General features: G+C 33.9%; 1 long non-coding RNA gene across 6 annotated transcripts; it reads left to right on the top strand.

Moving 5' to 3' along the window:
* The first annotated feature begins 4,488 nt into the window (after positions 1 to 4,488).
* On the top strand, positions 4,489 to 8,442 carry LOC113323307. 6 transcript variants are annotated; one of them, XR_003347534.1, is made up of 11 exons: positions 4,489 to 4,745; positions 4,845 to 4,906; positions 5,644 to 5,834; positions 6,016 to 6,210; positions 6,616 to 6,686; positions 6,767 to 6,818; positions 6,965 to 7,025; positions 7,189 to 7,242; positions 7,589 to 7,779; positions 7,912 to 8,011; positions 8,171 to 8,442. It is a non-coding gene; the product is annotated as an uncharacterized LOC113323307 (long non-coding RNA). The 6 variants fall into 6 exon arrangements; XR_003347531.1 differs by having other exon boundaries at positions 5,255 to 5,834; XR_003347536.1 differs by having other exon boundaries at positions 4,845 to 5,834.
* Positions 8,443 to 10,799: the final 2,357 nt, after the last annotated feature.

The following is a 10,799-nucleotide window of genomic DNA, read 5'->3' as shown; positions in this document are numbered from 1 at the left end:
CATGCCATCGTTGAAGGAAATAACCTCGATGTGCTTTCCAAAAATACTCTGGTTGGAAAATTAAAAATTCTTGATCTTTATCAAAACACAGTTAGAACATCTGCATTCAATGCTATGTCCAATGCTAGTGAAGCTTCTAACTTGTCTTGGGGATGATATATGTTGTTCCAATCATGTTGATTTTGATAAATCACCAATAACATATAAGATCGAAGATTTTGTAAAAATAAGCAATAGATGTGATAAACGTCTCTCTTCACTTAATGCTTCAGATGATTCAATACAAGAAAAATCCACCTATTCAATTTCTAATTCAGAACTTGGGTCTGATACAGAGATTTTTGAATTCTTGAATAGAAAAGTTCTCCAAGAAAATCTTCAATTAAAAGCTTCATTGAAGAAACTTGAATCATCGCTCCAGGTGAAAAATCTTGAGATAGATTGTCTTAATGATGAATTCACCAGAACCATGTCACTAAAGGAAAAATAGATTAATACTCTTAGGGATGACCTGTAGAGGTTATCTGGAAGTTCTGAAAAAATTTCAGCAATGTTGTTCGGTCAGAAGTCCTCTGGGAACAAAAATGGTTTAGGTTGTAAAAGCAAAACTGCAAGCACAAACAACTCTCTTGTTCCAACCGATCATGGAACAATGAATGTCAAATGTTGTGATAAATAGAAGGCAAATCAACAAAACAAAAAATCTTTATTGATTTGTTCGTTTTGTGGAAATGCAAATAATTTTCAAAGCATGTGTTGGATATTCAAGACGAACAACAAAAGAATTGCCAAACTTCAAGAGAACTTGCAAAGGATGAATCTGGCTTTAGATAATCAACAAGGTTTTCCTAAAAAATCTTGTAATTCCAGATTCAAACAAGGTAAGAAATCTGTTTATACAGCAAACCTTGACAAGCCACTAAGTGGTAAAAGATGTGAGCATTTGTCTCATTCTGTCACTGTCTAAAACCAGGGACGTCCGCATCATCATCTTTAACTTGAGAAAATGAGGTTTGCATCAAAGTGGTTCAAGTTGTATATTCTTTATTTTTGTTAAGAAAATATTCTCCTAATAATTTATATAATGGATAATAAACCATGTAAGACTTGTTCAAATCTCTTATAGGGTTTGGATGTCCATAAGTCTATTTATAATCATTTGTAATCAAGTCCTTCATCTCTTTTCTCCTTGAAAGATACAGTTTCATGACTCCTGTAACTAGAGGTACCATAAAAAGGGATGCAGTCGAAGCAGTTAATGTGTATCTGTGTGAAGGAATCACTTCCTCGAGGATGAAGAATGAGAGATCTATAAATGATGGAGAAGGTTCTTCCTCTAACTGCCTCTTGTCAGTTTGTCATTTTGATAATAACTTTAGAGGTATGGTGAAAGATTTCATCAACAAAAGAAATGATTTAAAATCTCAAATCATTTTCTCTTTAGAAAAGATAACTCACTATGAACAAATATTGTCTCTAACAAAGAACACCTTGCGCGAGCTAAAAAGAGAACTTAGTGAGTTGACTGATATTTCTGAAGATTTAGAGGAATTGAATGATCCTATAATCAATGGGTTTTTCAATAATGAGAAGGAATTCTCGGTAGATGCTCTGAGAAAGCTCTACATTGTCTAGGAAACTTCTTATGAGAATTCATTCTTGTGTTTTAAAGAAGGATAACTAGGGTTTGGAATAACCATTATTGTGATTACACATAGATATGTCCAATGAGTGTCCCATACGTAGTCAAAAGTTAAGTCTTTCATATGTCGATATGCATGTATTGATAAAAGATTGAATGAACTTTTGACAAAGAAAAGATAAGCCTATTATGTCATTATGCAAATATTGATGGAAGATAGGATGAGCTTTGTTTACAAAGATTAAGTATATTATGTCATTGTGCAAATGGTGATAAAGAATATAATGAATCTTTGCTTATTCCGCAGTATTGATCTTCTCTGATCCATAATTTTTATGTAAATACTGTGCGGCTCCGTAAGTTCTTTATGTGAGCATTTCCGATTGAATTAATCATGGGTTCTCTTGTGATGAAAGCCTCGTTTGGGATTGTTTTTTTCCTACAAAAGCACTTTGTAACCAACTTATGACAAACTTTTTAGGACAATAGAGTTTGGTAAACTTTTTTCAAAGCATTTTTCTCCAAAAGCACTTCTGTTTTAGGCCCACTTTTAAAAGCTACCTAGGAGTAGCTTTTAAAAGCAGTAAAAGCAGAAGTTGTGGACCCACTCAATTTTAATTAATTGATTTTCTATTTTAACCTTGTTATTATATTAAAAAGACAAAATCTACCCTTAAATATTTATTTATGTACAATTATTTCACTAATAAAATTTTATTAATTTTTGTTATAAAATAATACTACAACAATAATAATAATAGTATTTAAAGGTAAAAATTAAAAATTAAAATAAAATTAAAATATTTAATATTTAAAATAGAAACTAACAATTAAAATATGAATAAGAATTATTATTATTATTTATCTTTATTTAAATAATATTCAAAATAAAAAATATTTTATTATTAATAGATGTAATTTAAAAAGAATTTTTAAACAATGTCTATTCTCGTCATTAGCCACATCATAAGCACTTCAACATGATAATTTACTAAACAGAATTTGCAGTTTGTTGGTTCCACAACACTTTACATATTATAGTTTACCAAACGTTTGACTACTTTATTTTTAAAGCACAACACATCAACGCACAACACAACACAACAGAAATGCACTTTTGCAAAACTCACGGCAATACTAAACTAGGCTTAATTTAATTGAGATTTTTGGATACAAATTCATGTTTCATGTGATTTGTTAATGTCCAAAGAAATCCTTTTCTTCTTGTAAAAGTAAGGTCGCTCTTGTTGTTCTCTCGAGAATGACATTGTATGGGGGAGAGTTCTTAACTGAATTTGTGCTTAATTGCCAAATCTTTGTGGGGAGTGTGGATGTGGAATATTATAGGGGTTATCTTGTATTTTTATAAACTCCTTGGTGAATGCATTTAGTTTCGACTATATGATTGCATTGAAAAAGTTGATATGTACTTTCTTTTGGTCATGAAGTGTCTTTATGGAAATTTCATTAGGATCCCACTAGTTTTCCTATCTTTGCCAATTTTATTGACAAAAAGGGGGAGAATTAATGTGTAGTTCATACTACAAATACATATGGTTTCCGGATCATTATGTAAGGGGGAGTGGTGTTCATGCGAGATGAAGTATTGACTAAGGAGGAGTGATATATATCACCATAGTATTGTTGTCGAAGTTGTGATACAATTGAACTTTGATGTTGTATAATAATACTGTGACACTGTATAACAATGATTGAGAGCTATTGTTTTCTCATTTTTATGGATATGGATCTTCAACAACGATGATGCTGCATTGAATATCTTTGGAATCATTGGAGTACTTGGAAGTGACGAATATTTCGAGTAATGTTAAAGAACCAAGGAGATCAAGCATGTGGATGAGAAGCTGCGAAGTTTATTTATTTTGTATTCCATATGTATTGATAGTTTTGTCACTAAAACTTACAAAGGGGGAGATTGTTAGAGCATTGCTTGGTCAAACTCGCAAGCGTTGCTATCTCAAGCTTGTTTGTCAAGTTTAGTTGCCAAAACTATAAATCTTGATTTCTAGTCTACTTATAGCTAAGTCTCGGACTAGGATAGAAAGTGTAGTTGAGCTCAAAAACTCCATGGAGATCATCATACAAAGACGAAGAACTACTCAAGGAACTGGTGGAACTTCATCGACAAATAGGTATGTGGAGACTTGAACTTATCTATCACTCAGAAGTCTATCTACTCTATCTCCTATCTTGAGACAAAAATCGTATTGCTACATAGACTTCGATTATACACATTTGCTATTTAAAGCCGAGTTTATCTCGCTTATCTATTTCTCGAAATATGTGTTGGTAAGCTTTCGCTTTGGCCAAGTTCATCTTTACTAGTGAAGAAAGTCATGTTGATTATTTCAATTACTTGAAAATCGCTTTGATGAAAAATAGTTTGTGAATAACAACTATATAACATCCTCTAAGAATGTTTCAATGATTGAAATGAGAGTTTAGAACATATAACCATGTTTGGATCACTACACCAAATTCAGCATTTAGCAACCCAGATTACCAACAGAACTAGAGATGTTGCTAAATAGCAACAAGAAAAAGATATTGCTAAACTTTAGCGATTGCTATTATCTGTTACGAATCTCGCAACGACCAGGGTTCTGTTGCTAGTAGCAACTGCGAAGATCAGAAGCATGCGGTTCACATGCTTCCAGGTAACACTTTTCAACTCTTTTTCCGCCCATATTTTTGATATCCTTTTAATGGTATTGATATACTTCCGCCCCTTGACTCCTTGACCCATTGACCTTAGACAATCGGGATTAACAAAGAGATAAGTTTTTTGTTCAACCTCTTTCTTCTTCCTTACTCGCAGAGCAGCCGCAGCCGCAGCCGCAGCCGAAACCCTCTCTTCTCTTTATTCCTCTCTCTGCAGTTTCCCAATCTCTGCTCTTCTGTCTCATCTCAGTCTCTCAATCTATATTTCTCGATTTCTTCTTTTATTTCTCATTTAGATTTTGATTTTGTTTCTGATTTATGTTATTTATTGGAAGCGATGATGAACATCAAAACCCAGAATACAGACTCTTATCCAAACATCATCATTGGTTGAAGATGATCAAGATCTGGGTGATATGGGGTAAATCTCACTTCTCCATTATTATACCGATTTTCCCCAAAGTTTTCAGTTAGGGTTTCCAAAATTATCAGTTAACGTAACCCACGATTGTATTTTCAGTTCCTTAAAATATGGAAACCAACTTCTGTAATCAATTTGCTTGCTCAATTCTAATTCATTCAGTAAGTTTCTTTTTTTTTTAATCTTTTTGTAGATTTGTTTAGCATTTTCTAATCAGAATTGCAATTTGTTTCCATTAATCAGAAGTATATGCAAGCGGACTTGAATAAGAATTAGAAAATATGATAAAATAATGATGGTGGTATTGTAATCTCTTCTTCCAAGGGTCAAGCATATTAACACTTCGTTGTGTTCACTTAGAATTCAATTTTCTATTCTAGTGTTGACTCAATCTTCTTTCTTTTTGTTACATCAATTCCGTTTCAAATCTCTACTTATCTATTTTCTCCCTCCTAATCAAATCCTTTATTTATTTCTCTCACTAAATTAGGTCTTGTTTATTTTTGAAGCACTTGTAGCATCAGATAAACAAACATCTTTCAAGTTTGAAGACGCCAATTTGGATTTTATTGCACCTAAACGCATTCACAATCTGGGTTCTATATCTTGCTTCAGTTTATTTTGTATAAATTGATTCCCTTTCATGTTTTTCTTGTCTTTTTCTCTTAGATTTCGTAAAAATGAGCTAGAGGTGGGGTTAGAGAGTGTGCTTAGATTTCATGATAGTGAAATCCATGAACGTACAAGAATCTTTGGCAGCGAAATGTATACACAGACTTGATAGTTATTGTAATTGATGTAACTGTAATTTCTTGCTTAATTGTATTTTTGCATCCGCTCGATTATTCGCTTATACTGTCTTCCTTTGATTGTTTGTTTGATTCTTGATGGATGAAAGTGAAGCACCATACATTTTAAATGATGTTTGAAATGCTTGGATGGTGTTATCTACGTTAGCCCCCTTACTCAAACATGGAGGGATGTGAGTTTGACCCGAATGCACATCATCTCAAACCCAGAGGGAGAATTTAGTGTGGAACCAACACAACATCCTGCCTGTGTTCATAGTCCATCAACATAGGAGATTCGGTATGTCTTAAGGAAATTGTTTTATCATGGTTTGGTTTTTGTCGTGTTGACTTCCCTGTGTTTTTTCTTTTTACACTTTTAAGAATTGGTCTATAGACACCACTGTATGGTACACGTTGGACATATGCTGCCAAGATTTCTTATATATTTACCTTGACACTTCCATTATTTCAAAATTCAGTTACCACTTACGAAAGAAGCACTTAGGTTAATGAGCGAAGCTGGTCCTGTCAAAGGTGGCAGTGTTGTAATTGCGTTTATTGAAGATCCAGACGGTTACAAGTTTGATCTTTAGAGAGGGGACCTACACCAGAGCTCATGCCAAGTAATGCTACGTGTAGGTGATCTTAACCGCGCCCTAAATTACTATGAGATGGTAAGGTTTGTTCGTTAAGGACATGCTACCATTTTGAAGTTATCGTTTGACCGCGCCATAATGTCTTAGTACATATTTATGCATCTTTTAATAGGGGTGTGTATTTCTCCCTTTTACATCGACTTCGGTGAGATGTTCCACACTCAAGTGTTATGAAAACAGATGAATCATCTGTTGGTTTGCAATATGTGTGGAAGTAGATGTAAGTTTTATTTTTCTGATGTAGATATTTTGTTACTTTTTAGCCGCTGGCCGTTTATGTGTGGAAGAATGCTTCTGGTATGAATTGTTAGCTTGCAGCTTTTATCAGAGAGAAATCAGACTTACTAATATAATCTTCTTAGATACAACTATTGTTAGATTCCAAACTTCATTAATTACCTATTACTTTGGTGTTTGTTTCAGGGCTGTTGATTACCAGTGGGATGGTGATCAATTTGCGACAGCTGATGCTCAAGTTGATATATGGGATCACAGTAGGTTTGCACACTTTCTGATACAAGTAATTTACATATGCCAATCCGCATTATATGACATAGTACATCTTGTGAAATAGGTCAGAGCTAATTTAATCATGGTGAACCAAATATTTTATCTACATCTAGCAGGTATGTAACGACGAATGATTTCAGGCTATCTCATTTAGTATGCGCTTCAAGTCATTACTTCGTTTAGTGTCACATTGTAGATTGAAGAAAAGAAAGAAAGAAGAGTTGCTCACATTTGTTGTTTTCCATTTTTTGGGGGTTTTCAGTGATCGCAGCATTACCTTATATGATCGGTTGTTAACTCCAGTGAGGAAGCTGATCATGCAGGTATTTCTTGCTAAGTGTCATATTAGAATTGTTTTATATCATTCCCATGTAGCTTTTCCATCTTACTAATTGAATTATCATCAACATTGTGCTTTTATTACCTATGGGCTCATCTCAACTGACATTAGTAAGAGATGCTGACAGGAATCTGTATTTTTGACAGACAGAGACTAAGGCTTTCTGCTGGAACCTAATGGAGCCGATGAACTTCGCAGATGTAAGCACACAAATATAGGCCTATACAACATTAAACAAATTGTTAGTTTTTGTTCTTTAATTATAAGAGTGAATGTATCTTTGCATTCTTCTTTGGTAGTATTTTGAGAAGTCACTGAATAAGCCAATAAAAAAGCTTCTGATCTGAAGTTCAAGAAACAAACTGCAAGTCCAATTCTTTGAGGATTTTTCCTACTGGTGAACCCTATTGGTATAGCCTAGTAACCCCAGTTCATCTTGAACCAGTTTTAGACCAGTCAGGACTACCGGCCATGTGATCAGTATTTATTGTTCTGTTTAGTTGTCTCGGATGGTCAACAATTTGAGCTTTTTGACATGTGTTTCAGTACAACACTTAGGTGGAAGAAGGATGGTCAACAATTTGAGTCATGGGGAGGCTCACAAGTCGGCAGTACAAGCAGCTATCAAGCTACCAACATGCAAACTTATTGTACTGCTTCAACTAAAAGCTTGATATTGTGACTCCAAAAAACATGGACTATTACTGGATGTACTAAATTGAAAGATGCTTGCTAAGGTGATAATATTATAACCTGTTACAATTATGGAAAATCCCCCTCTTTTGAATTCTAATTACAATGTGCTGTTAGGTTCTGTTAAATATTAGATTCATGGATTTTCCTTGATACTTATTCTTATACTTGCGCAGAAATCCAACTCTTTACCTTTATCCAAATGAATGAAGCTTTCACTTACGTACAGAAAGCACAGGGCATACGTATTTCTTCCTTCCATTCCATGAGCACGAGGTGTGATTGCTGAAACTCTAATGTCAATACATTCACTCAATCTTAGTTGTATTAGACCTTCAAATCTTAAATAGTTTGAGATTATTTCCAAATGCATCATTCATTTCATGACTCAAATTCACGGCCACATAGCCTTATCCTCAAACTTAACTCTTGCAGTACTAAGGATCTCTGGGATGGAAGAACTTAAAGTTAATTGGAGCAGACGTATTCATACTTGCCCTATTCTGTGCAATGAAAGATTTCATGTATTTCAGCTCAAGTAAACAATATGGGCAAGTACTTCATTTATTTGTATATCAGTTATTTTTTTTTTGCCTTAGAGACATCCAACAATGATGAGTTCATTTTCCCTTTAAAACATTTTGTGAGATTCCTTGATGTAATGTTAAGTTAATAGATATAACAAAATGACAGTTCTTGTTGCGTCATGGATTTTGTCTTGTGTTTCATAGTTCAATTGTAATCTTATGTTGAATGTGAGGCTTATCAGATTGAATTATCAGAATAGGAAGAGTCATGGCAGTTGCAGGGAACTGGGATTTTTGACTAGGTCAACGAAGACTTGACCTCTTCTTTCTTGTTGCAAAAATTTAGCAACGGCAAAGTCTAGTTGCTAAATCTTAACCAGAACAACTATATCCTGTTCGAATAAAAAATATCCCGGAATAACTCAAACTTAGCAACAAACTTTCTGTTTCTAAATTGTTGTTTCGCAACAGCTTTGTTATGTTGCGACTACCGTTGCTGAACGATATTAGCAACAGATCTAGACCTGTTGCGAAAAACTGCGTCAGGGTGTTTGGCAAGAAATCTGTTGCAAGCCCAGTCAACAACAGATTGAAGCTGTTGCTAAACGTTAAATTTGGTGTAGTGGATATAAACATTGTATGTGAATTCATACTTGTGTAAGTCCAAAATCCTTGAACCAATGTATGCGTACTTTCCTGTTCAGGATGACCGGAGCTAAGTCCGGGTACTGTCGGAAGTTCATCCCGTGAATTTATGCTGGAGTTTGTGAACTGAAAACAAGCTTAGTCCGGGTACTTAAGTATGCGTACCGCTATGCATACTTAAGTATGTTATTTTTTAAAAACAGTTTAATTCGTGAACTAAGACATTTATAAATTAAGGAATGCAATCTTTGCAAACCGTCGCTATAATGTTCATGAATCGATTCGAGTGAATCAAAACTGTTTTTGCTTCGATTGTGTCTTGTATGCTTCTATGAGATCTAAGCAATTGAATAGCTCTCTAACTAGTTCTTTTAAGTCATTTGAACTAGTTACGGTGAAGATGAATAAGGTTGATTCAAGCAAACATGGAAATATTAGTTTCTGTAGAATGCTACAAGATCCAAAAATGATATTTGCAAAACAAAGGTATTATTTTTCAACAAAATATTTGCTTCCTCGATCTTATTTGAGTAATATTTCTCTACCGACTCCTACTTCTTTCACTCAAGCTAACAAATATCCAGAGTTGAAAACTATTGTGCAGGATGAATTTAATGTCTTTTAACAAGCTCAAACATGGATATTAATTCCACCTTTTCTAAATCAAAACCTTGTTGGTTGTAAATGAGTTTCATAGTTACGGATGATGTTAATGGTACTATTGAAAGATGCAAAGCTAGGTAAGTGACTAAGGGTTTCAATTAGTTAGAATGCTTGGATTATAAAGATATTTTTAGCCTTATACGCAAGTCAACTACTATTAAACTTTAATTGTCTTTGATTTTTAAATATAAATGGATACTTAAGCAATTGGATGTAAGAAATGTCTTATTATATTGCACTCTCAATGAAGATGTGCTCATGACACAATTACCCAGTTTTAAGGATGTAAGAAATCTTGATTATATGTGCAAATTGCAGAAATCTTTATATGGGCTAAAACAGGCCCCAAGAGCTTAGTCTGAAAGGTAGTTGATGTTCTTTTGGACCTTGATTTTGTGTCTTTTTAAGTTGACTCCTCTTTATTTATGCACAGTATTGGTGATCAAATAACTGCAACCTTAGTTTATGTTAATGATGTCATCATTACAGGAAATTCTGAATTTTTAGTTACAATCATTTCTCATTTCTTAACTCAATTCCCAGTCCCAATCAAACACATGAGTCCTTTCTACTATTTTCTTGGTTTATGAGTGAAGAAGATCACTGATGGTATTTTCTCGTCTCAGACTAATAATGTGTTGGAATTACATTAGAAGACTAATTTAGTAGGTGATAAACCTTGTTGAACACCTTATCATATACTCTCTCCGTTTCGGAAAAGAGATACTTTCACTTTTTCAATTTGGCCTATTATTAGGCTAAAATGAAAAAGCGAAAGTATCTCTTTTCCAATAACAGAAGGAGTATCATTTAAACTCAGGAAGGATGATGGTTTCTTTTCTCAATTATAGGTGCTCTGCAATATCTCACATGCATTATTCCAGAAATTTGCTTTGATGTAAATCAGGTTTGTCAATTTATACATTCACCAACTTCCTCTCATCTTGTGGTGGCAAGAGAATTCTAAGGTATATTAAAGGTACTATTGGTCATGGCTTATTCTTTCATAAAGGATCTCAAGATTTACCAGGGTTTATTGATGATAATTGGATTGTTGATCCAAATAATAGGAGGTCTATCGATGGATATTGTATGTATTTTGGCGGTAATCTAGTTTCTTAGTTTGTTTGCTTGAATTTCTACAAAAACTCAATACAGATCTCTTGCTTCTACATCTGCTGAAGTTATATGCTTATGTCAATTACCTAAGCCTCTTAAGTCACCCAGTT

This window comes from Papaver somniferum, chromosome 11 (assembly GCF_003573695.1).
Source record: "Papaver somniferum cultivar HN1 chromosome 11, ASM357369v1, whole genome shotgun sequence".
In the NCBI taxonomy this organism is placed as follows: domain Eukaryota; kingdom Viridiplantae; phylum Streptophyta; class Magnoliopsida; order Ranunculales; family Papaveraceae; genus Papaver; species Papaver somniferum.
The sequence above is the reverse complement of the archived record's forward strand: the minus strand, read 5'-3'. Positions and strand labels throughout refer to the sequence as shown.